Below are 27,496 nucleotides of genomic sequence, written 5' to 3' on the forward strand. Positions count from 1 at the left end.
CTCTGTTTTTCATTTATTACTGCATTTATTTTTCCCTTATTCAATATTTGTTTGTTGAATACCTGCTCTTTAGCAGTCAAACACATACAAATGGTTTATAGGTTCATTGTTCTTAAGAAATGTTGGGGTTTCTTTTCTTAGAATGTCATCGTTGGCCCTAACACTTCTGTTCTAGCCTATGGAATTTTGAATGTAGGGGCTTGGTGCATGTGTGGAAAATACTTAGTTTGGAATATTAAAGTGAAGAGCTGTAAGAAAGAGGAGGTGTCTTAGGGCTGATATAACAAAGTACCCTAGACCGAGTGGCTTCAGTAACACATCAAAATCAAGTGGGGAGGCTTAAAATTAAATCTTCAAACATCTGACTTTTCTGGCTTTAGGCTCTAGCACTGGTATTTTTTATAAAGCTCCCAGGTTGTGCTAATGTACAGTGCAGGTGTACACAAGCTTCTTTGGAGCAAAGTCAACATAGGCTGGAGATCATCAGCTTTCACTCAGTAAAGATGGTAAATATTGAGGTCAGCTAGGAGGGCTTCCTTTTATCAGATGAAAATGGTTGATGAGACTCTGTTGTTGAAACAGTGGTAAAGGTTACTGTGCTGTGATTGGAACAAGGTTATTATGAAGAAAACCTGAGAAAGGTCCAAACATAAGAGAAGGCATATAGCAAAAGGTAAAATCAAATAAATTTAAACAATTATGGATATGCATCCTTAGAGGGATAGAAAGGAATCTGTTTGACTATCACTTATTTTTAATTTGAAAATTTATTTATAAGTTTTAAGAATAGTTATGTTTTTATGGAGCAAGTGATTTAATTATTTAGTGATTTAATACTTAGCCTGTTATCAGGATTTGTTGTTGCAGTTGCATTTGCTAGTTTTGGGCTTGTTGGTAGGTCATTCACCTCTTTGGATCTCATCTTCTTAATCTGTAATATGGGAGAACACTACTTGAGCTGTTTCTATCACAATAAAGAAACACTCTCTTTAAACTAAAAGACGTGTGCAAAAAAGAAGTAGATACTTGTTGACAATGCTAACTTTTTTTTTTTTTTTTTTTTTTGCAAGTAGGTGTGTAGAGAATGCTATTGTTTTCCAAAGTTCCTGGGATTTTTGAGATGCATATGGCATCCTATATTCCTGTTCTATTAATAGATGTGCCCTCTTAGTGACTGTTTGACCTAATCATATTTGTAACTTTTAAAATATTTCCCTTTCCCCTTCTAGTTTTGAAAATAGGCTCAACATCTATTGAAATTCATTAGCTATGCAAAAGAGACTTCATGTTATTATGACAAAATAATTTATTAGGAGTCACAAGATTTTGGTTAGTGTCTTAATTTTGCTGGGTTCTTGTAGGAGGACTGTGGTCAAATCATCAGCTTCTCTGGTGCTTATTTCTTCAATTTTCAAAGCAATGTGTCTGCATTAAGCAAACGAACACACTTCTTTAATTTCTGTGATTCTATGGCATATTGGTTTACAATTTTATTTGTATAATATAACCACAAATGTTATAAATTTCTTTTGTTCATAAACATTGAATCAAATCATTGAATATATACTTGTTTTCTATATAACAATATATGGTCATTTTCAATATATCACACGTTATGAGTTATATTCAGAAAACTGTATTAGATTTTATTCTTTCTCAAATTGTATGATATAATTGACCAAAGGATAGTATTTTTCATATTTGAAGCACACTGATATAAAATCCATATTCTGTTCTGAGATGCCTGCAAGGTTATGGGATTCTCATAAAATTTTACTTTTCTATATTTAAATAGTGAAGAATAAAATTTCAACAAATAAGTATTTATCTTAATGTAATGAAATGCTGACTAAGCATAATAAAATGTTATTTAATATCATTATAATATTTTGATACATATTGAAAAAGAATGTATATTTTGATTGCCAATCAAGTTTTAAAAGTTGTCTTTTATTAGAGACATCTTTTATTTGAGATGCACTTTTTCACTTTAACTGATTTTAACGTATTGTTTCCAAACAGTGTCTTTTAGGACATAGCTCTGATAGATAATTAAGACATCATTTTTGCTTTTAAGAAGTTAAGAAATCAGAGGATAAAGGCATCAACTCAGATAATTATGATACAAAGCCAAATTTGATGCATCCTTTAAGGACAGTGCAAAAAAATAAAGAAAAAGTCTAATTGGTTTCTAGAAGAGTTACGTATCCTTTCCACATTTCATCAGGACTCAATAAAGACACTTGTTTGCTGGCACATTTAAACCTCAAGATGATGGGAGGACTAACGAGAATGATGTCAATAAACCTTTTTGGGGCATGTGGCCTTATTCTCCCCCGTCATTTCTTGGGTTGTTTATATTTGAGCCTGATGTTTTGTCCTATTAAAGTGAAAAAGTAAAACAGGCTCAGCCTGGAGCAGAAGGCCCAATAGGCTGCTAACTTTGCACTGGTTCTAAGTCAGGCTCTCTTTTTCTAGTAGAGAGGGTCCTGGTGGATACTTGGGTCCATATTCTTTCAATAGAAAAATATATTAGTGCTTAGGCCAAAACACTGCTGGGCGACAATTTTCTGTGAGACTTCCTGTTACTGTTTGTCTCTATTACAGAGGCATGTGTGTCTTTGTTCCAGTATCTTCTTAGAGTCTCTTCAAAGATATTTGCATGATGAACAGCCTGGGAGATAGAGCTAGTGTCTCCCTCAGGAGCAATAAGCAGGTTTGTTTCCTGTCCGGTAATACATGCGTGTGTGCATGCGCATGCATGTCTTGGTTTTTCAAAATACCAGTTATTTTTGGAAGCTCATCTTTTGCCATGAGTTACAAAACAACCTTTACTACCTTCCACTCAGGATTCAAACTCAACAAACATAATGTTGAGCTTCTCTGTTTTCCCAGTAAGTGGTTTTTAACTGGCATTTTGGACAGTAAAAACTTGAAAAGAATGATCGAAACGTGAACAGAAAGAGGACCATCAAACAATGAAATATGTGGATAGAAATAGATAAAAATAGAAAATTTAAAAAAAATGGAATAATGATGATATATCTGACAGAAAAGAAGGCAGCCACAGCCAGAATATTCAGAGAAGGCTACCATAGATGTAGGAGATGGTTTTGTTGGCAGAACCATAGAATGACTCCAGCATCAGGGTGAGAGAAATTGGGAGCAGATTTGGGATGTGGCAAGTAATCAGGATGCATAATTATTCTAGGGAACGTGAGTGACAACTGGTCCCTTACCACATCCCCCAGGTGCAAGGAGTGATTATCTACCATAAGTGTTCATCTCTGCCATTATAGCCTGAGAACTTTTATAGAAAGAAATTGAACCAATTTTTAGAAGAACAGGGTCATTAATAGTCTGGCTGGCACTCCAATGTAAGACACTCATTGACTTGATGCTTCTCCACAGCACACTCTACTGGTTTGACCCTTGTGACACTTCAACATAAATCCTGTCCTCAGCCACTCCTGTACACAAATATTTAATTCCATTCTCTCTTTCAGAAGAGAAGCAGTGTGGGAAAACACACCAACACAATAGCAACATGAATCAGCCTAAATCTCCATTTGTATAAGTGAGAAATCAGCCAGGATAGCCAGAGTTTTGAGAAAGACTAGCATTTTAGAAGTTTAGGCTCAAGATGAACCTAAAAACGATATTATTCAAATCAAATAGACATTTCATAGAACGTAACATTTATCTTCTCCTATTTAGTATACTACAAAGAACTCAGGATGATGAAGTAAAATGGTAGCTTTGAAAAAATACAAAGTGAGATCAAGATAGAGTTCTGATGTCAGAAATTTGATTGCAGAGGTAAAAATAACCAAGAATGCCTGGAAGGAAGATTTAAAAAATATTATTTCTTAGAACATTTACCAACAAGTCAAAGATGGAAAATGTGAGACTAGAGTATTAACATAGGTGATTTCAAATATCAAAAAATGTTAAGAATAAGGGAGGAGAATGTTTAAATGGAGTAAAGTTTGAGAGTTAAAATAAGACATGAGTTTTGATATTGATAGGGCACCAAAAACCGTAGCAAAATGGAATAAAAATACTGTCACCTAGGCATTTCTTTGTAAAATATCAGAACACAAAATTGTAAAATTTGAAAATGGTAAAATTTCACCGCACAAAAGAGGATTCCATTAAGAAACAATCAAAAAGATCATCCAGGAAGGATCAATAATCAGTTTTTTTCCACACTTGCTATTACCAATGCTGGATACTAGAAAGTTCAAGTTTTGGGAGTCAGGGGACGAACATACACAGGTTTCTATTTCTCCAGCCAACCATTTCGTTTAACAATAGGGTAAAATACTGTATTCTCAGAAATGCAAAATCTCTACAGGTCAACATTTTACAAACTCAGGAAACAAAGGGAATAATCACAGCTATTAGGAACAAGGGACTACAAATTCTTGAGGGAGCAAAATGTGAAATCTAAGAAAAGATGAACTAAAATATGCAATGAAAACAAATGGCTAGGATGACAGCTGTGCTGCAGTCCTAGAAAGCAATCTGTCCAAACTAGAGATAAAGTGTGAGAGCTCTGTAAAAGAAGCCATTAGAAGTCAAGGGCAACAGTATCATTAGGAAACTGAAAGATCTTAGGAATTTCATGAAAAAGGCATATAGCCTATTTTTCAACATACTAATATAATCAATTATAAAATTTAGGAAAAAATGATCAAATAAAGTGGGGTGTGATTTTAGCAATCAATGGAGTACAGCAACAGAATTTGACTTTTATGTGGATAAAAGTTGGAATTATAAATCTGTAATATGGCTTTTGTCATTTACTGAAAATCTGCATGCAAGAAGTAAGAGAAACTCTAGGCCTGAGGCCAGAGACCACAATTCAGTCCTTGACAGATCCATTTTACAGTTTGTTACACACAAGAGAACAAGTCAAGCTTCTCATTCTCCTCTCCCAAATGTATTCACCACACCTTCCAGAGGTACACACGTAGATAAACTTCAAAAGATTATTACATTTGAAAGGATGTTCAAATATGAATCTGAAAACAAGAAGAGTCACAGTAAATGAGGCAAAATGTATAGCTCAAACAAAACTCAATTATATATTTGCAAAGAAAGTCAGGTAATGGGAATGAAGAAGAGTTTAAGAGTTTCAAGATCTCTAAAGAGGTCATGATGGTTGTTCAAGAGAGCAGAATATTAAGGATACTCTGTAGGTTAGAACGTGTGACAAAATTATTTTGATTATATGGAGCTGCTTTATACTTCATCTTGAAGCTTGGAATATTCTTGAGCAATGCAATTTTACTGACATGTGTTGCCGGACCTTCTCCATGATCCAACTATAATATACTGTTCTGCTTTGACTAGTGTTTTCATAATTCAGTATGTTAAATGTTCATTACTAGTTTAAATTTATGGAAACTTTAAAGAGTTAAAATCTAATCACTGAATGTGTCATTCAAAAATATTCCCGGCTGGGCATGGTGGCTCACGCCTGTAATACTAGTACTTTGGGAAGCTGAGGCAGGAGGATCACAAGGTCAGGAGTTCGAGACCAGCCTGGCCAACATGGTGAAACACTGTCTCTACTAAAAATACAAAAATTAGTTGGGTGCAGTGGCAGGAGCCTGTAATCCCAGCTACATGGGAGGCTGAGGCAGGAGAATTGCTTGAACCCAGGAGGCAGAGGTTGCAGTGAGCCAAGATCTTGCCACTGCACTCCAGCCTGGGTGATGGAGCAAGACTCTGTCTTGGAAAAAAACCAAAAAATCTCAAATGTATTTCTTTAGCTTTGTCTTCTCAGCTTCATGTTTTTATGTGACTGGTGGGCATTTTGTTATATGTCATCCAGGACTTCATAGATACATTATCTAATTCTTTTTTCCCCTAATATCAACTCCTATTATTTATTGATCCATTTTGCTTAATGGTATAAATATTTTAGTGGTGCTCACCTTCAAGACATAGTGGCAACCTTAGTGCCTTTTCTCTATATTCATAATTGTTATGGATTATCAACTTCAGTTGACTCTTAGTTTTAATTCTCTCTCATTTCAATCCTTTCTCCCTGTTGGTTGTAATGCTCCTAATTCAGGCTCCTTTTGTCTCCATCTAGATGATTGTTGTAACCTCTTTAATGGACATTGAATGTCCATTCTTTCTTCCTCTTATCCCCTGCACACTAAATCAGATTCACATTTTTAAAATCCTGCCTATGTCTTTCTTCTGCTCAAAAATATTAAATTGCTGTCCTGCATTCAAATTCCTTAGCCTGGCCCTCAAAGTTTGTCACCACCTGCTACAAAAGCAGTGTGCCAAGAGGAGGCTTGAGGATGGGTCTCATTCTCTTTAATTCGCCGCCTGATGCTTCAAACTGTCCAGCCAAACTATTATCAAAGTAAAGCAAGGTGTTTGCAAGGCAAACGCAGCCTCAGATGGAGGTTAGGGCTCCTGCATTCCTTTCTCATAGAAAACTCTAGTACTGTATTTAATCTGACCCTAAACCAAGGTTTTAGCTATGTGTTTCTACATTCCCCCACTAACACTGTACTTACATGTCAAACTGGTTTGTCACTGTCTCCTGAACCATTTGAATTTGGTGTACTACCCAAAATATTATCTCAATCTTTCATTACTACAGGAATGAAAAATTCCTCACAACTCAACTCAAATTCCACCTTTTCCACAAAGCAATTCCCTGACCTCTCTTACCTGATGGGATTACCTCCTTCAAGAAACTATTTCTTTATAATATTTTGCTGATAATTATTTATTCTTGTATCCTGGTCTGTTATTGTTACCTTAAACTGTTAAAAAAAAGTTTGCTTAAGATTTTCACCTGTTACATTCTTATTTTTACAAGATTGTACAGTTTTGAGAGTAGGAACTGAGTTTTCATTCTCATTTTCCATGTCTTCACTATAGTTAAGTAAATGAATGGGGTCAGAGCCATTGTAAGCAATTGACTTCCATACATCGTTGATGATTTAAATCAGTGGTTCCGAAGTCGGGATGATTTTCCTCCCACAGGACATTTGGCAATATCTGGAGACCACAGCTGGCTAAGGTGGGGTGAGAGGATGTCTATTTGCATTTACTGGGTAGAAACTAAGGATGCTGTTAGCAGTGGTTTCTTAAGATGCTACCCTGAACCCAACTCTTCAGTAACATTTCTTAAGAAATGCTATTGTGTGTCAAGAAGCGGCCAAGGGACCAGATCTTCAAAGCCACCATTCTAGCTTTAACCAGAGAAGCTCTTTAAAAATCTGCATTAGATATTGAACTCCTTTATAGATCTTGATTTTAAAATGTCCACCATTAAGCAAGCTACCATCATGCCACTGCTGGGAACCAATAGGTTACTATATAAAAGAGGAAACGCAGAAGAGTATAATGGGCAAAGAATGTATAGAAAAAAAAAAACCATGTTGTTTAGTCAGATTTCATAGCTATGTGGAATGAAGACTTCTTTGACTAAAGAGAAAAGGAATTTTATTGGGTAACTCCTGAGTCACTAAGAAATTGAAAGAACTGGTGAAGTACACAACTTCCAAACCAATGTTCTAAGCACACCAAAAAACATTCTGAAAGGGAAATAGCTGCTCAGTTCCCTAAACACTGGATGCTAGTTTACCCTGCTACCTCATCTGCTGTAGAAACTCAATGCCAGTGCACCTGCGTATGCATTCACACATCTTTTTTTTTTTTTTTTCCTCTCCAGGAGACTGATGATCTCTCTGGGAGACAGAGAAGGGGAGAGAGGGGGAGGCAGAGAAGAGAGAGAGAGACAGAGAAGTAGAGAGAGAGAGACAGAGAAGTAGAGAGAGAGAGAAGGAGAGAGAGAGACAATGAGAGAGAACACGTGTCAGAGGGAAATAGAGATGGAGTGCCTTCCACCTGTGTCTTTAGCGCCTTACCTGCTTGAAGGATCTAAAGTCACATGCCTGCATCCCAAGTGAAGGCTGGGAAAACAGGTATCTGGTATTTTTAGCACTTACAAGAGAAACATTTTCTGTCCTTTGCCCAGGCAGTAAAAGGCAGGGGGATTCTTCAAACTCAAAAAAGGGTAAATATATTGGGCAGCCTTTCAAAGTGACCACTAAGGAGTATTTTCAAATTCAAAGAAATCATTGTCTACTTTTAACATAAAATTGATTCAAATAAGGCATAACTAATTTTAATATATTCTTTTAAATAAGAACAGCAATATTCGATTGATTATATGGTAATTCAAAACTAGCTTCTAAAAAAGGCGGTGAAAGTACAATGATAGCACACCTACTCCATTTATGAATTAATATAAATGAATTATTCAGGGTTTCCTCTTTATGTTTACTTTTTTCTTTCCCGTGGTAAATTAATCATATAGATTCAAATAGCACTAGTTTTCTTAAATGCATATTTTCAGATTTAAAAATGTGTTATTGAATTTGGCCTCTTTTAACAACGACCTATTCTTAAGGCTGTGAAAGGTAGAGACTATAAAATTGCTTACAATTTCCAGAGTTATTACGTCTAGCAATATTTCTATACCTATGCTTAGGTGTATCAAAGGAGAAAAAACAAATCACTTTCTTTGTTTTAAGGTTGTATGGTTGAATAGATCTTGAAGTCACTGAATTTAATAAAGTTTATGAGAATATAAAGGCTCAAGGATATATCTGTGGGGTGTTATGCTTTAAAAGATGTGATAATTTTTATAAACTAAAGGAAAGTACCCTGCATCTTAAGTGACTCTTGGAGAATATTTTTCCCCAGAGATTGTTAATTTTCTGAAATGGAGAAAATTTCTTTTAGACTTCACCATTACCAGTGGCAGCCTGAAGAGCAATTCACATTTAAATAGCTGTTTCATAGCATCTCATCCTTTGCCAGCTGCACGATCCTGCAAGACTAATGTGCACCCAGCAAAGAAATTGGTCTTATAACATCACAACGCTAATGTACTTTGAATACCATGCCTCTGATATTTTTATTGAGATGTCGTCAGTTCTTACATGAGCTAGCTAAAAATATAACAGGCAATGGTGGAGAATGAAAGCTCCTTCTGTTAAAATTTTGTACCAGTCTATGATTACTCTAAGATGTATTATTTTTTCAATTTTTTCATTATACCCACATTTTATCCTTCAGAATACAGTAAATACCAGTCAATGTTACACTGCATTAAATGCATACCGTATTATATTTTAGATGACTTTAACATCAGCATGTTAAAATCACAAGGATTTTGTTTCAAATTATAATTGCTCTGTTACTGCCTTAGACATTTTACAAGGAATAACTGCGTGTAGAACTTACAATATATCCTAAATGCAATATTTTGGAAAGCACAACTATAATTTATAAATGGAATTTTATTTATTGATTGAACCATACCAGATTGGCTTTCATAGGTAAAATGTCTAGATATTGAAAATTTCATGTAGTTGAACCTACAGATATTGAGTTTGTTTCAATGTTACTTTCCCTTCAAGATCAATCTTTGCCCTTCCATTTTCCTGAAATTCAATAAAGTTTTGAAACCTTGGGAGAGTATAGTGAATACCTGAACTTGTGCCTTAACAAAGTTAGTGAGTTCCTTTATAAGTTGTCTTGATGATACTTATCACAAGTTATTAAAGTTTATTTTGTTGAAAATCCCTTTTGATTAAAAAAAATTATTCAGCTTCATTTTAGTGGTCTAACATTCAGTGAGACCTTTTTTAAGGCATAAATAACCTTACTTTCTGATTGAAGACCTTCATGCACTAATTCTTTTCTCCAAATGTTACTTCTGTCATCCTTGCAAATAGATTTTTTCTCCTGATCCTGCGCTAAATTTTTGCTAATTCCAAACTACTGGACATGCTTTTCTGTTTTGATATTTATACATTGCTTTATACATTTATGGCACTTCTGTTGAATTTCAGTAGTTTGTATCATTGCTTTCATTTCAGTGCCTGAATTCTTGAAGAAAAGTCTTGTTTCACTTATCTTTGCATATAATACATAGAAAATGTCTTTGCTCATAAGTCATTCAAATAATGTTTAAATTAAATTGAATTCTGAAAAATAAATTGTTTTAAAAAAGGCCTAAAAAACAGTAATCAAAAGAAAGTGATAGATTGGCCTCAAAATAATTAAATGATATTGTATATTTTCATGTACATAAATAAGTAATATATATAATATATATAATACCTAGTATATCTCTACAAATGCATATTTGTATGTATACATACACCTATAATACAGACATATACATATGTGTATATGTGGTGTGTGTATGCTTATATATGTATTCGTGCAAAATATTTACATCATTGCTTTGTAATATTTTTGTTGAACTTGAATTGCTATTTTGTTACTACAAACACATAAGCTTCTGCATGTAGTCTTATTAACAATAATAGAAACATAGTCAGATTCTATAGCTTTCCAATTTCTTTCTGCACAATTTCAGCCTTTGCCTCCATTCTCCCTATTCATTCAAAACTTTTTCCCTTCCCTGATTCAGTAGGGAAAGTGGCAGATGCTGTTCATTGACTTTTTCTTCTCCTAACTCTGCTGCTTTGGGGACTTAGAGTACTTGTAGAGGTACCATTACTTTCAATGGCAAAAAACACAATTAGTTTTGCACCAACCTTACATATTGCCTGGGCAGTGCAGTGCACATCACGGGGTCTGTTTTTGTCTCCTTTAGTAAGCCGTTGAGCAGACATCTGTTAGCTTCTTACCATGCTTATTAGATTATGGAGATTCCAATGATTATTGTTCCAAATTAGCTGAAATTCTAAAAATTGGAATTCCCATGTGTATTCTGTTACATAATTTCTCCAAATTTGTTGATAATTTAGCAGTTTTAAGTGGAGCTGCCTGTAAGTTCACTCAGTGAACACTAATCAAGTGCTTATGTGCAAGACACTGTAAGTAGTAAGCACTTTTTAGATGAATTCTATGAATGAGCTTGTCCATTCCTATAGCTTCACCTACCACAGTGATAGTGATGACTCTTACATTTGTGTATTTAAGTTGGATCTCTCTCCTGAACTTCAAATCCTCCTACCAAATGTTTTTGGATTATTCCACTTGAGATTCTAGAAAGGAAGGAGAGAGTTCACAGTGAGTGTGTAACTCCTTTCCTTTCATCTCTGGGTGCAAGAAGTAGTAACGATATTGACTATTTGTCCTTCTAGAAATGTCCATTGTCAACATTGCTTATTGTTAAAACACTTGGGCAGGGCACAGTGGTTCACACCTGTACTCCCAGCACCTTGGGAGGCCGAGGCAGGTGGATCACCTGAGGTTGGGAGTTCGAGACCACTCTGACCAACATGGAGAAACCCCATCTCTACTAAAAAAACAAAATTAGCCAGGCATGGTAGCACATGCCTGTAATCCCAGCTACTTGGGAGGCCAAGGCAGGAGAATCACTTAAACTCGGGAGGCGGAGGTTGTGGTGAGCCGAGACAGTGTAATTGCACTCCAGCCTGGGCAACAAGAGTGAAACTGTCAAACAAACAACAACAAAACAAAACAGAAAAAAAAATAGAGCTTGTGAGATATAACTAACTTGTCAATGGAAGTTACTTATGCAGTATTTTCACTCATGAATGACTAACCAAAGCAAAACAAAATGTTATAAAAGAAATTATATCCCCCCTAAAATTTATATGTTGAAGACATAACCCCTACTCTGAGTGTGTTTGGAGATAAGGCCTTTAAAGAGGAAATTAAGGTTAAATGAAGTTGTCTATGTTGAGGCCCTAATCAAATGTGACTGGTGTTTTTTATAAGAAGAAGAGGAAGAGACCCCAGGCTTGTGCACATACAGAAGAAAAGCCATGTGAAGACACATCAGGAAGGCAGCCATCTACAAGCTAAGCAGAGAGGCCTCAGGAGAAGCCAAAGCTTCAAATAGCTTGATCTTGAACTTCCAGACTCCACCAACGTGAGAAAATAAATTACTGTTGTTTAAGCCTCCAGTCTGTGGCATTTTGTTATGGCAGCCCTAGAAAACTAATAACTAAGAAAACCTGAACCCAAGCAATGTTCTCTGGACCAGCTGGATCTCATAGACATACTGTCAGTGCCCTTCTGTTACTCCAATACCAATGCATGCCCATGAAAGACAACAGCATTAGGGACCTGCCTCTGACAGGGCCTGGGCTCCTTCAAAGTTGAATATTGCATTTGTGCCTGGGTTTTGCTTATACCCATTGTGAATCATTAGTACAATTTAGTGTTTGATAGTGTCTATGAGTCCTAGGAATCTGCCTTAACAAGTTAACTCTTTGTTATATTTCAACATGTGTCCTACAAGCATTTAAAAGTTAACATATTTAAAACTGAAGCCATCATTTCAGACCTGCAAACATACATCTCAATAAATAGCTCTGTGTTACTTTCTGGGGCTGCTGTAGTGAAGTTGGCATCTGGGCTATAACTGGGTAGCTTAAACAACAGAAATTTATGCTTACAGTCCTGGATCCTAGAAGTACTAAATTAAGCTGTAAACAGGGTGTTAATCTCTGAAGACTCCAGTGTAAAATCAGTTCCATACCTCTCTCTCAGCTTCTAGTGCGCTGGCAATCCTTGGTCTTCTTTGACTTGTAGATACATCACTACAATTTCTACCTACATTGTCGCATAGTGTTCTTTCTATCCTTATGTCTTTTCTTCTTTTCTCCTAGGAACACCAGTCATAAGGGATTAAGTACCCACTCTACTCCAATATAACCTAATGTTAACTTGACTATAGCTGCAAAAGCCCTACTTTCAAATAAGATAAACAGTTCACAGGTTGCCTTACACTCACAGGTACCAGGGATTAGAATTTGAACCTATTTTTGGGGGAGGACACAGTTTAAGACATAATCCTCAAATCCTGTTACTTCTGTTTCTTAATTTTTCTTTAAAGAAGAAGGGGAACATAAAAAGCAAATTATTCAGCAATTTACCCATTCATACAACAGATATTTATTCTGCATCTAGTTTATGTTGGGCACTGTTTAAGATCCTGATGAGAAGTCTGTGATCAAGACAGATCAGGCCTTTGGTCTTTCCAAGCTAATATCCTAACTGTAACATCTACAATGAACATATAGAAGGAGGATTTTTGATAGGGGCAAGTGCTGTGAAAATATAGACCAGGTAATGGGATATAGAATTACTCTATAGGCAGGAGTAAGGCAAGGATGTTCTTGTTCAGATAAGGAAAGTGAGGAAGACTTCATTGACAAAGGAATATTGAAACTAATCTTAATGGAGAACATTCTGGTTAAGGGCCATTCTAGATAAAAGGAAGAGGAGATAAAAATCTTACAAATTAAATATGTGTCTGGTAAAGTATAAAATGAAATCTCCTGTGACTAAAGCTTAGTGGCCACAGCAGGAGTAGAGCCACATGGTGTCAGACAGAAGTGTTCACATCATGTAAGCCGTAACAACAAGACTAGATTTTACTCTAATTGCAATGGGACACTAGAAGGTGGTTTTAAGCTAAGACTAGTATTTATGTTTTAGAAAACTCCTCCTGCCTGCTAGGTGAAGAATAAAATCTAGGAAAGCAAGAGTGGGAACAGAAATCAGTTTAGAGATTATTTAATCAGTCTAGTAACAGATGATGATGGTTCAGACTACAGGGGTAAGTTGTAGAAGTGGACATAGTGAAAAGTGATTGGCTTTGCCAACATTTATCAATTATCTGCTGTGTGCCAGGAACATTACATTTGTGATAAGTTAAATAATGAACATCCAAAGATGTCCCACACCCTAATACCTGGATGCCCACACTCTAATGCCTGGAGCCTTTGAATATGTCATGTAACATGGCAAATGGGACTTGGTAGATGTAATTAAATCATAGGCAGTAAAATAAGGAGGCAATCAGGGGTTATCTGGGCACAACCCAATCACATGAGTCCTTAAAAGTGGTAAACTTTCTCTGGAAATAATAAAAAAGTTGAGATGAGAAAAGTCATAGACAATCAAAATGACAGAGTGACTTGGCCTGCCATTGCTAGAGGAAGGGCTCACGGAAAGTGTGTGAAGGAATGCAGACAGATTCTAGGAGCAAAGCTTGGCCCCCAAGTGACAGTTAGGAAATAGGGACTTCATTGCTACAACTGCAAGGAACTAAATTTTGTCAACAACCTGAGTGAGCTTGGAAGCAGATTCAGCCCCAGAACCTCTGGAAACAAATTTCATCACCTTGATTTTGGCCTTGTGAGATTAGCTGAGGATCCACCTTGTCTACAGTCCACCCAGGTGCCTGACATACCCAATGCCTGACTTTTTACAGTCTACCCAGATGCCTGTGAGATAATAAATGGGTGTTGTTTTATGCCACTATGTTATTGGTAAATTGCTACAGCAACAATAGAAAACTAAGGCCATGTCTGTATTTCCCCTTCCACATGCAATCCATTCAAGCAGTTGGTCCTTTCTGTTCCCACTGTGTCATAAATCTTGGGTAAGGCGTTACTTATTTTAGACTTTAATTATTACCGCAAATGAACAGCAAAATGCCTAAGTTCAATCTTACCTTATGTTCTATCAACCACATTCAGTTAGAATGATTATTATAAAATGCACGTCTGATCAGGACGTTCCTTCTTTATTTGCGTGAATAAATCCTTTCTGCCAATGCAACCAATTCAGGCACTCTTCCCTTCAAAGCAGATTGAGTCTACCTTCTCAATGCTTCCATAGCTTCCTATTTAGCATGCTATCTCATCCCCTATTCCTCTATTGATCACTTTCCCTTTTAAAAATTATTTACTGTGTTTTTAATTGCAAAAATAATCCATAAAACAAAATAATTCCGGTCATAAAAAGGTAAAAAATGTTTCTTACATCTTTTCTATCCTCATCTAACCTCATATCTAAAAGAAATAACTTTTAATAGTTACTCTTTTATATGTTTTCTATGTACATGTAAATTACAGGGTGATAGCTACAATTTATTTTGTACACATAAATTTCAGGGGGATATATATATACATATACATGTGTATATACATACATGCTTGTATATTCTTCATAAGAATGTAGAACATTAATTTTGCTTGTAATCTTATTTTTACTAATTTTTACATCAGTTATAGGCTCATTTTTAAATATCCATAAGTTATTTTATTGGTTAAATGTATTTTATTGAATTATCTCTTTTTAAGAATTTTAGGGCCAGGCGCTGTGGCTCACGCCTGTAATCCCAGCACTTTAGGAGGCCGAGGCGGGTGGGTCACGAGGTCAGGAGATCGAGACCATCCTGGTGAACACGGTGAAACCCTGTGTCTACTAAAAATACAAAAAAAATTAGCCGGGCGTGGTGGTGGGCGCCTGTAGTCCCAGCTTCTCGGGAGGCTGAGGCAGGAGAATGGCATGAACCCGGGAGGTGGAGGAGCTTGCAGTGAGCGGAGATCACGCCACTGCACTCCAGCCTCGGCGACAGAGTGAGACTCCGTCTCAAAAAAAAAAAAAAAAAAAAGAATTTTAGTATTCCAGATTTTTCTCTATTTAACATGCCTATACTTATATGTGTTTGAGCACTTATGAAAATATATTTGTAAAATAAATATGTAAAATAGTAATCAAAGGGTATGTCATATTAAATTGCCAAATTGCCTTCCAAAAATAGTGTGCCAATTAACGTTCTCATCAACTTTGTGTGAGAACTCCTGTTTCTTCACAACCTCAGTAATATGTGAACTTGGGGTTTATTTGTTATGCAGCAATAGAAAGCTGGAAGAACAACAGAGATAATCTATCTATGAGGTGCCATGGTAGGAGTTGCAAACAGATAAAGCAGTGGCAATGGAGAGAGAAACATTCCATAATAATAAAAGAAGAAAGTTTTATAGACTTCACAGGATGCATCTGTCTTCAAATTCAGAGAATGATGAATGGTAAACAACAAGAGTTTGAGGCACATCAATTGGAAATTTATTACCTTGTAGATAGATGATAAAAAGCTGTAGTGTAGAAGGATAGAAAATTATCCATCTGCCTACTGAAAGAATCAGTTTTATGTAAGATTTGTTTTGAAAAGCTTATAGAATAGGGTGCTTTCAATGTTACTTTCATCCTGTACTTCAGCCAGTCAAAATATTAGTCAATGCTGAGAGATTACAGACGTTTTAAGATTCAGAACATTTTTACCATGTGCTCTTAGGAAATTCCTTATGAAAGTGATCCAGCAATATGGAGTGAAAGTCAGAGGTGGTGGTGGCCCCAATCCAGGAAAACAGAGAACAAGGGTCCAAGAATGGAGTTGGGCCATTGGTTTGCAGAGGCTTAAGTCCAGTTCAGAATTGTAAGGCAGACTCAGGAATAAAAGTCAGATGTTACAATAGACAATAATAAGAAATTTATTATATTGTTAAGACCGACTGCATGAACAAACTACCTGTAACTGGGTACTCCAGATTTAAAAAAAAAGAGACAAAAAACAACAACAACAACAACAAAAAATGTATTTCCCCCGATACAAAACAATTTACTCAAGATCAGATGCTGGTGAGCTTTACATCAGTCTCATCAGATTCTCAGCAAGAGACAAAGAAGAGCTGGAAGATATTTGTTATAAAATTTAAAAAATTTACCTTCAATAAGGGATAGTGACTTCAGCAAAAAAGAAAAAGCAAAAGCAACTCCTGTGGAGAAAGGTGTAATTCAGGTAAGAAGCAAACTAATATGTTAGCCTGATTGTAAATAATTGGTGGAGCATACAAAAATGTTTTTGAAGATTTTTAGTTTAAAGTTGCACAAGACTAAAATGTTGGAACTGATAATTAATATAATTACATACTATAAAATTAATTAGTTTAACAATTATAATTAGATACAATTAAAATAATTTATATTGTTCTATTGGTTTTAAACTTGTATACACAACCTCAGAAAACAGTGTGAGGAAACTATGTGACGGAGAAGAATACCAGCAATGGTAACATAAAAGCAAACTTATTTTCAATAGGATTTGGGAATGACAAGCAAGCAGGGAGAAAGAAGGGTTACAGAACTGATTTGCTCATCTATCCCATCATCAAGGGTAGAGTCAAAAACTATTGTCTCCAATTAATGCAATCAAAAGTAGAAGCCTATACATATTATTTAAAATTATGGTGGCAGCTGGTAGAGAAACAATGGTATAATTGGCAGGTAGAGTATTTTGGGAGTGGCAGAAGTGAAATAAATCCTTGTCTTTAACAGCAGGAAGTTAATAGGTTTTACGGGTTGAACATTTCCTAATCTGAAAATCTGGTCATAAATGCTCCATAATCTGTAACTTTTTGAGCGCCAACATGATACCACAAGTGAAAAATTCCACACTGGAGCCTGTGTGAGGTGTGGCAGTCAAAGTGCACACATACAACACAATTTATTCAGTGTCACCAAAGGAAAAATCAGTTACCTTCAGGTGATGCATATAAGATGTATGAGACATATAGATGAATTTCTTATTCAGACTTGAGTCCTGTCTCCCAGAAATCTCATAATATATATGCAGATATTCCAAAATCCCAAACACTTCTGGTCCCAAGCATTCCAGATATGGGATACTCAACCTGTATATATGGAATCATAAATCAGAATGAGCTAGAGAAACATGGTAGTAGAAAGTTAAAATCCTTAAAATACAAATTGTGCTGGTAATAATGAAGAGGAAAACATATTAGCCATAAATTCTTCCTCAGGCTAGTAAAAAATATGCAAATGCATATCTATGTGCATACATCTATAGAAGCATGTATAGAATAGACATCATCAGTATCATGCTTACTCTAATATAATGAATAAAAAGTCTCATAGGATTAAATTGTCCATCACAGAATATTTTTGTATTTATGTCTTTAAGAACTACCTGTTTATCTTTTACTAATTAAAAACTCATGTAGAATTTCAAAAATCTGAGTTGTTCAATAGCACAATTTTTGGTCAAAGTTTAAAAATACAGTAAGGCTGTTGAAATAATATTTAAAATACAAACTCATCTAGAACATTATATTATTTTTTAAAATCAACTGAAAATGGTAACACTTATTTCACAGAATTAAAAGGATGGGTGACAAAATATTACAAGCTGAACATTTGTATATACATAGAGTGATTTTTTGAAGACGGAACCAAAGTTGAGTGAGAAACTAAAAAGGGAAAAAACATATTTTTTTGTATAGCCATTAAAATAAACGAAAAATCAAAACTATCTAAAAAACATCAATGTGGGCAGGCTGCTCCCTTCAGAGCATCAGGGCACTCCTATCTCCTCTATGTTTCCCTCTGTCCTGGCCCCTCCTATCTGCACTAAACGGACCTCTCTCTCTGATTATGCCAGCAGCTGTGGTAGCAGAAAATTTCACAAGTAATGTCCTCACATTAAAGAAGACTGCTACTTTGGTTTTCTGCCACTTATGCCTTCAGCTAGAAGATGGCCTTAGGGGAACACATGTGGTTAGGTGGGGGAGAAAGGAGACACCATTCAGCTGGCCAGAGCATTTGAGCAAACGCGGACAGTCAATACAGCAGCAGATGCCACTGCCAGCTTGCCTTGACACATAATTCCCTGCCCTGGAACAATTTCATTGACTTTTACAGTGGAGGGGTCTTTTATGGTTTCTCCAGTGTCTTTGACTCTTGTTACAGGCCAGAGGCAAGATCTAATAAATCGAAAGAGGCAGAAGTGTTGAATTTCACAAAAGATGTCCCTATGTTTTGCAAATTGCAAAATGGAAGAGTGGGTTATTTTAATGAGCTTCACAGTCCCTTGCCTCTCACCATCCATTTTTGTTTAAACATTTAAGGGCATTACAGAGACAACATGATAAATGTCCAAAGATAGGGAGAAGAAAAAATACAAAGAAAAAGATCTGAAGAAGATCTTGAATATAAAGTTAAAGAAGGAATACAGAGATGGAGGTTCCCTTTTGCTACTAATCTTTTATACTAACTTACGATTCAATTGCCAATTGAAAACATCCCTATGTAAGTAAATTGTATGTACTTGTTAAATTAAGAATAGGAGTTGGCTGCTTGGCTTTCAAGGCTTTCAGATGTATTTCAATTGTATGTATTAGTTAAAATTTTTATACTTGTTTCTGACACATTTTATGAACTCATCAACTTGAAAAATATGGATTATCGTTGCCAGTACTGTATTGACCATTATTTTATTATATGTTTTTTCCTGTCTCACCCACTAAAATGTCGGCTTCATCAGCCATAAAACCTTTTCTCCTCTTCTTCAGTATTGTATCAGCAGTGCCCAGTGGATTAGTGAAAATCTGGTAAATAAATACTTGCTGAAAGAATGATAATCTCTTATATAATGCAGTTCAGATTTCCTTAGAATTAATTGAGGCGACTCTCCACTGGATACATTTCATGAGGTATGGCTTTCAGATTATAATACAGTAGCTCAGGTACTATTTAATCAGCATACTTGAGAATCTTCTTTATTTTTACAGACCAGTGGTTTTCAAGTATTTCTTTTTGGCAGTTATTCTTTCAACTAAATTTCATTACAAATTCCAACCTAATAAGGAGAAAAAAACACAGAATTATTGTTTGTAAAGTGAGCTTTGTTGATTGGGCTCATTTATTCTTCACCTATTCCTACATAGCAATGCTTGAAAGATCTTTAGAGAAATGAAGGCATTCAAAACATGAAGTTTAAAACCCACGTTTGAGGGATTAACTTTTTCTTCATGAAGCTCGTGCTTTCTGTCTTTAAATTATTAATATATTGGCAAATAACATGAAATATGAATTAACTGATATATAGTACATATAAAATAATTTTAAAACATCAGGTTAACATTAAACATCCTAAGAATTCTCCAGTTATTTTACATGCCCTCCATATTTTATTATTTAAAAATAAATGCCTAAAATAGTCTTTTATAAAATGTATATTTGACATTCCATTTCCTGTAGCAATGAGCTAGTTTTGTAGAATCAATTATCTTGCTTTATAAATGCTCAAAATATTTTCTTTAATTTTTTAATGGCATAGAAGTGCTTAAAAATAGTGCAGAATAATTGTGCCAGGTTTTGTAGAAAATTATGAACTCAGGTAACAAAAAATGTGAGAGCATCGCAGCTGATTTTGTCTTGAGATCATTTTCTAATACCTCACAATGGAGTTTCAGTTAGGAAAGTAGAAACTATTCAGGGCCCAGAACTATCAAGGTAAGGAGACTTATAAGAGATCCTTCCCACATTTACTTGAAAATCAGAGGCTATTCAGACTAAGCATGAACCAGAAGTGAACCTTCCCCTCCTCTGTTTCTGCAAACTCATGGCCTGGAGAGAAGGGTCATAAAATAATTCACATACATTAAAAAATATACCATGTTTACAGAATATAAAGTGGGACATTTGCATTATCTCAATTTTCTCCAAATATGTGTATGGATTTAAAATCAGAATTTCAAATGTGTGTGTGTGTGATCTTGTGTAACCTAACAGTCTATAATCTATATGGAAATGTGAAGCACCAAATATTGTCACAACAGTCTTGGAGAAGTAAAAGTTGGAAGAACATAATATAAAAAATATATTTATATTTTTTATAAATATATCAAAACATAATATAAAAAATAGTAATAAAGCTAGTTTAGAATTGTTTCATGGGCAAACACACCAATCGATGAGAATCAAATACAGAAACAATATCTTCAATAATTGGCATTTGATTTCTGGCAAATGTATTACTATAGAGTAATATGGAAAACACAATTGTTGCTTTTTATTAAATCATGCTGGGAATATTGGGTATCCAATTAAAATAAAATTTTACATTAAAGACTTAAATGTAATAAAGAAGTTGAAATAATCCGGGAGAAGTTATTTGATCCCTTAAGACAGGGAAGCATCTTAAACCAGCTACAAAATAGTTCTAACCATAAGGAAAAATATTGATAAAATTTACCACTTTAAAATTAGCAATTGCTGTTCATTAAAAGACCTAAGAGTGAAAGGACAGGCGGTGAGATAAGAGCACTATAGATTAAAAAAGCAACCTCTGGTCAGACACAGTGGCTTGCACCTGTAATCCCTGCACTTTTGGAGGCCAAGGCAGGTGGATCACAAGGTCAGAAGTTCAAGACCAGCCTGACCAATATGGTGAAACACTGTCTCTGCTAAAAATACAAAAATTAGCCGGGCTTAGTGGTGTGTGTCTGTCATCCTAACTACTCAGGAGGTTGAGGCAGGAGAATGACTTGAACCCAGGAGGCGGAGGTTGCAGTGAGCTGAGATCATGCCACTGCACTTCAGCCTGGGCGATAGAGTGAGGGGGAAAAAAAAGGCAACCTCCTTGGGTACTACAGTCTCATAAGAGCAGCTCCATGAGTTAAGCACCAGATGAGATTCAGCTCTCACTCACCAGCTTGGCTGGGTGCCCTTGTTTTTGGCATGACACATACCACTGTATGTGATGACCCTTCATATTGCGAGAGAGGGTAGCTGCAATACGTATAACCAATAAAGAACTGGTATCTAGAATATGGAAATAACTCCAAATGTCATTAAGGGAAACAAAAAATTCAATAGAAAAAAATGAGCAAAAATCTTGAATAGGCAAATAAATGAGCAAAGGTTATATATCTCCATAACCGTATTACTAATTTAGAGCAATTAAAATCATAACCACAGTACGATGGTTAATACTGTCAACTTGATTGGATTCAAAGATGCAACGTGTTGATTCTGGGTGTGTCCATGAGGGTGTCGCCACAGCAGTTTAACATTTGAGTCAGTGGGCTGGGAAAGGCAGACCCACCCTTAACCTGGGTTGGCACCACCTAATCAGCTGCCAGCATGGCTAGAATATAAAGCTGGTAGAAAGATGTGTAAACATGAGACTGGCGTAGCCTCCCAGCCTACATCTTTCTCCTGTGCTGGATGCTTCCTGCCCTCGTACATCAGACTCCAAGTTCTTCAGTTTTGGTACTTGGACTGGCTGTCCTTCTCCTCAGTTTGCAGATGGCCTTCTGTGGGACCTTGCGATCGTGTGAGTTAATACTCCTTAACAAACTCCCCTTTATTTATGTATCTATCCTATTAGTTCTGTCCCTCTAGAGAACCCTAACACACACAGTGAAATATATTGTGCAATGTAAAGTGTCTGAAAGGTTATGAAACAATGGAGACTTATATACTGCTGAGAGGAGTGAAAACTGGTACAAGAGTGTTGATAAATAATTTTAAGTTATGCATACCTCACTGATGGTGTAGTTTTAATTTAGGTATGGAGTAAGTAGTTATATATTTCTGCACATATGAAGACATGTACAAGAATGTTCATGGTAGTATTATTCATAATAGCTGTACTCTGGAACAAACCAAATGTTCAACAGTAGAATGGATAAGAAAATAATGGTACATTTCATTCAGAATTATAGTACATTAATGCAAATGAACATATGGCAGCATGTATAACATAGATAAACTTTAAAAGTCAACCAGTGAAAACACACACGTACAGTCACATGTCATTTAAAGACAGGGATATGTTCTGAGAAATACGTCTTTAGATAAATTCATCACTGTTTCAACATCAGAGTATACTTACACAAACCTAGATGGCATAGCCAATTATACACCTAAGCTATAGGTGTATAATAGGTATAGCCTATTGCTCCTAGGCTACAAATCTGTACAGCAAATTACTGTACCAAATGCTGCAGGCAATTGTAATAAAATGTTATTGGTATATATAAACATAGAAAATTCATAGTAAAAATACGTACAGTATGATAATCTTATGGGACTACCATCGTGTATGTGATTCATTGTTGAATGAACATTGTTATGTGGTACATGACTGTATTTTATGATTTCAATTACATGAAGTCATCCAAGAGTTAAAACTAAAATATATTGTTTAGGAATACATGCTAAGGTGTTAAACTAAAGAATATCCAAGAAATAATTGAAATAAAACTCGGGAAAGCAATTATATCTGGGTGAGGGAGATATGATGGAGAAATTTCCAAAATGCAGGCAACATTCTATTTTCTTTATTTCTCTAGTATTCACTTTATATCTCTTGTCCATTATTTTTGTCTTGTATGTGCTATGTATTTCCTTTGTTTGTATGTTCTTAGTGAATACTTAAAAACTTATAAATACAATTAATTTTAATTGTATAACACATAACTTACTAATTTATTGAAAGAGGGTGTATTAGTTTTCCAGAGCTGTCATAAGAAAATATTACAAACTGGGTGGCTTAAAACATTAGAAATTTATTCTCCCACATTTCTGGAGACTGGAAATCTAAAATCAAATGTCAAGTGACCCATGCTTTTCCGGAGGGCTCTTAGAGAAGATGCTTTCCTTGCCCCTCCCTCGCTTCTGTTGATGGTTGGCACTCCTCGGCCTTCCTTGGTTTGCTGCGGCATCACTGATCTCTGCGTCTGTCTTTGCAGGGCCGTCTCCCACTTATGTCTGTGTTTCTGTGTCCCAATTTTCCTCCTATGAGGACATCAGTCATATTGGATTTAAGACCCCTTTTAATTCAGTATAACCTCAGATTAATTTATTATATCTATATAATCCCTATTTCCAAGGAAATTCATATTCTGAGTTTCTGGGAAACATAAATTTAGGGGAGACAATATTCGACCTAGTACAGGGGTATAATGTTTAATACACTCATGGGGTGTACTTACCGCTTCAAAACAGCAATATGAAGTTTCCATTGCCTAGCCACCTCTAAGCCATGGAAACACAGAACCTAACGTAAGGGTTGAGATCTCTCCAATCTAAGGGAAAATTCACATTGCTACAGCTAGAGAAAGTCAACATTATCTGTGTGTTTGAGGATGGAGTTTATGGAAATTGTGTCAGATTCTCTATGGAAACTAAGGCAACAGTGACAGGAATTTTTTCACTGAGAATTAGAATCAGAATTATGTTTACCTTTGCATTCCTTGAATCTAGAACAGAGGAGTCCCTTGTTCTGTTAACCAACGATCCTTTCAGAAGAAACACCCTGCTCAAATTTAGATAAACACAGTTTTGGGACTGAAAATCTCAAAATGCTTCATGTATCGGTAATAAATTTACAATGTGAAATTTTTGTTGCTATAGCTATCATTTTCCTTATTCATATTAGAGACAGGATTAGACTTCAGAATAATGTGCTTTATTATTAATGTTCATTAAATAATAATTATGAATACATGATTCACATTTATGGATAGTAAATGACATCTTTGAACTTAAATATATTTAAAATAATTGCTTTCTCATGAATAAGTTAAATCATTTTCTTTGAAATTTTTAAAATTACTGTATTCATCCTTACACTACCAGTTTTCCATTTATATCTGAAATGCTACTTCCAAAGTACTTTTAAAATATTAAAATAGAAGATTTCTATTGGAAAATTTGAATAATTGTCTTCAAAACTAAATTGTGCATATGCTGTATCTTCTCAGTATCTCAGCCAGCAATGAAAAACAAAGTACTTTGGGAGCAGAGTGGAAAAGAGGAAAGAGAAATTTGGATTCATTTCAAAGTTAAAAAAAAAAAAAAAAAAAGCCTACTGGCAGACTCAAAGGCCTGGATTATATTCAAAATATCACAGATCGCTAAAACTGAAAATTGTCTTATAAATCATTATTCAGTCTAATCTCTGAGTAGATGGAGAGATGTAATAGGTGAGGAGCCTGAAATCCAGAGAAAATTGGCAACATGCTCCAGGCTTCCCAGTTAGTCAGGTATATCTCTGTTTATTCTACTGCCAGTACCAAAACAAATAGGTTTGGAAGTACACGTTTTCCTAAATACCCCATGTCCTTTTGTGTACGGGTGTAAAATCTAAGAAGATCTGCAGTATTAATACAAATTGGTGACATTACTGGAAGCTTCAGGTGCTGTCCAGAGGGAGAAAAACAAATGACTACAAACAAGAAAAACAGATTTACGCTAAGGTTTGGTTTTCACCCTTTTCGGTGCCATCCTGTGTCTATTTAGCCCAGTCTAAATAGCACACTAAGGAAGACCTGATCGATTGAGGACTTACAATGTGTTTTTGTTCCCATAAATAATTGTGAGTAAATGTGGTCAATCATCCTTAGTGATATATATCCAAAGTGAAATACTGAAAATTTACTTTGACTAATTTCATTTATTCTCAGCGCAGTTGTCTGCATCAGGAGTCATTCATGAACATTTGTCTCCAAGTCCTTTTTTTTATTTTTTATTTTATTTTACCTTTCATTCCAAAGACCACACAGGACTTTTTGATCTCAATTCTTCCTCACTGGCATACACTTTTTGGCCTGAATCTAATTTTAGAGAAACATGTCACTCATTTGATCTATCAGGATATATTTGTCTTCCATATGGGTTGAGGGAAAGCGTCAATCGTAGATAATAGGAAAATTTAAACTAAAATTCTCTAAAAACAATGTCCCTGATTTAGTACTCTACGTCATTAGTGACTAAAAGTAGAAAATCTGTTCAACACGGTTTGTCTTAAATTGGTGCCAACCGTATTGACACACTGAATATATTTCTGTTCATGTACATCATGGGCCATCTATTTTTAGCGTTGAGTGCAAATAAAGTGCTCTCGTCCAATTCCAGGTGCAATCCTTGAGCTTTCTCCAGATGTAGGACTGGAGAGTCACTGGAGACACTTTCAAACCCCCAATCTCTCTTTTTTTTAACTTGTAAAGATTTAAAGGGTACAAGTCTATTTTGTTACATGGATATATTGTATAGTGGCGAAGTTAGGGCTTTTAGTGTATCCATCATCAAAAAAATGTATATTGTACCCATTCAGTAATTTCTCATCACCCCCTCCCACCCACTCCCACCCACCAATTCTTCTGAATCTCCATTGTCTATCATTCCACACCATGTGTTCATGTGTACATATTATTTAACTCCCACTTCTAATTGAGAGCACATGGTATTTGTCTGTTTCTGAGTTGTTTCATTTAAGATAATTACCTCCAGTTTCATCCATGTTGCGCAAAAAACATGATTGCATTCTTTTTGGCTGCATAATATTCCATGATATATATGCCACATTTTCTTTATCCAGTCATCCAATGATGGACATATAAGCTGATTCCATATCTTTGCTATTGTGCATAGTGCTGTGATACAAATGGCAAACAAGCATATGAAAAAGGGCTCAACATCACCAAAAAATGAAAATCGAAACCACAGTGAGATGTCATCTTACACCAGTCAGAATGGCAATTACTGAAAAGACAAAAAATAACAGATGTTGAAAAGGGTGCAGAAAAAAAAGAATGCTTATAAAATGTTGGTAGGAATGTAAATTAATACAACCTCTATGGAGAACAGTATGAAGATTTCTCAAAGAACTAAAAATAGAACTACCATTCAGTCCAGCAATCCCACTACTGAGTAAACAAAGTAAAATCAGTCATTATATTAAAATGATATAATGCCTTGATATGGTTTGGGTGTTTGTCCCCTCCAAATCTCATGTTGAAATGTGGTCCCAATATTGGAGGTGGTGCCTGGTGGGCGGTGATTGCATTACGGGGGTGGATCCCTCATGAATGACTCAGCACCATCCCCTTGGTGATGAGTTCTCACTCACTTCATCCTGAATCTAGTATTTTTTGTTTGTTTGTTTGTTTTGTTTTGTTTTTTGTTTTTTGTTTTTGAGACAGAGTCTCTCTCTGCTGCCTAGGCTGGAGTGCAGTGGTGAGATCTTGGCTCACTGCAACCTCTGCCTTCTTGGCTCAAGGAATTCTCCTACTTCAGCCTCCCAAGTGGGATTACAGACATGCACTATCACATCTGGCTATTTTTTTTTGTATTTTTAGTAGAGACGGGGTTTCATCATGTTGGCCAGGCTGGTCTTGAACTCATGACCTCAAGTGAACTGCCCGTCTCGGCCTCTCAAAGTGCTGGGATTACAGGAGTTAGTCAGTATGCCTGGCCCTAAATCTAGTTGTTTAAAATAGTCTAGGACCTCCCTCTTCTCTCTTTCTTGCTCCCACTTTCCTCATATGGCATGCAGGCTCCTGTTCACCTTCAACTGGGATTGTAAGCTTCCTGAAGCCCTTGCCAGAAGCAGATGCTGGCACTATGCTTTGTGTACAGCCTGCAGAACTGTGAGCCAATTAAACCTCTTTTCTTTATAAATTACCCAGTCACAGGTTTCATGTATGTATATAGCAAGGCAAGAGCAGACTAACACAGCCCTGTTTCTTTAAATGCCCAGTTCTCTAGCTCCTTAGCATCTGGACAGGAGAGGAGCCCAGTCTAATTGGGTCTTACTTCCATGCACTGCTTGCTAAGGGATATTATTTGCTGAGTAGAGGTAGTTCTCAACAGACCTCCGTTTGAAGCTTTAGATGAATTCCATTTTCCAAACACTACCATGGTTGCTAGGAAAAATCTTGCCACATTTGCAGCCCTTTTCATACGTGTTAATTTTTCAAATTCATGTCCCAGTGAAGAAAGTGCTTCTTGCTAAATGGATGAATTCCCTCAAGGTCAATGCTTAGTCAATATTTCA

General features: G+C 35.8%; 1 long non-coding RNA gene across 1 annotated transcript; it reads right to left on the bottom strand.

The window, feature by feature from the left end:
• Positions 1-7: 7 nt before the first annotated feature.
• Positions 8-26,089, bottom strand: LOC107129916 (uncharacterized). The gene is made up of 4 exons (XR_006698665.2): positions 25,945-26,089; positions 19,169-19,507; positions 17,390-17,543; positions 8-931 (listed from the first exon to the last, which is right to left on the bottom strand). It is a non-coding gene; the product is annotated as an uncharacterized lncRNA (long non-coding RNA).
• Between the last annotated feature and the right edge of the window lie 1,407 nt (positions 26,090-27,496).

Source organism: Macaca fascicularis, chromosome 6, assembly GCF_037993035.2.
Source record: "Macaca fascicularis isolate 582-1 chromosome 6, T2T-MFA8v1.1".
NCBI classification, from domain to species: Eukaryota; Metazoa; Chordata; class Mammalia; order Primates; family Cercopithecidae; genus Macaca; species Macaca fascicularis.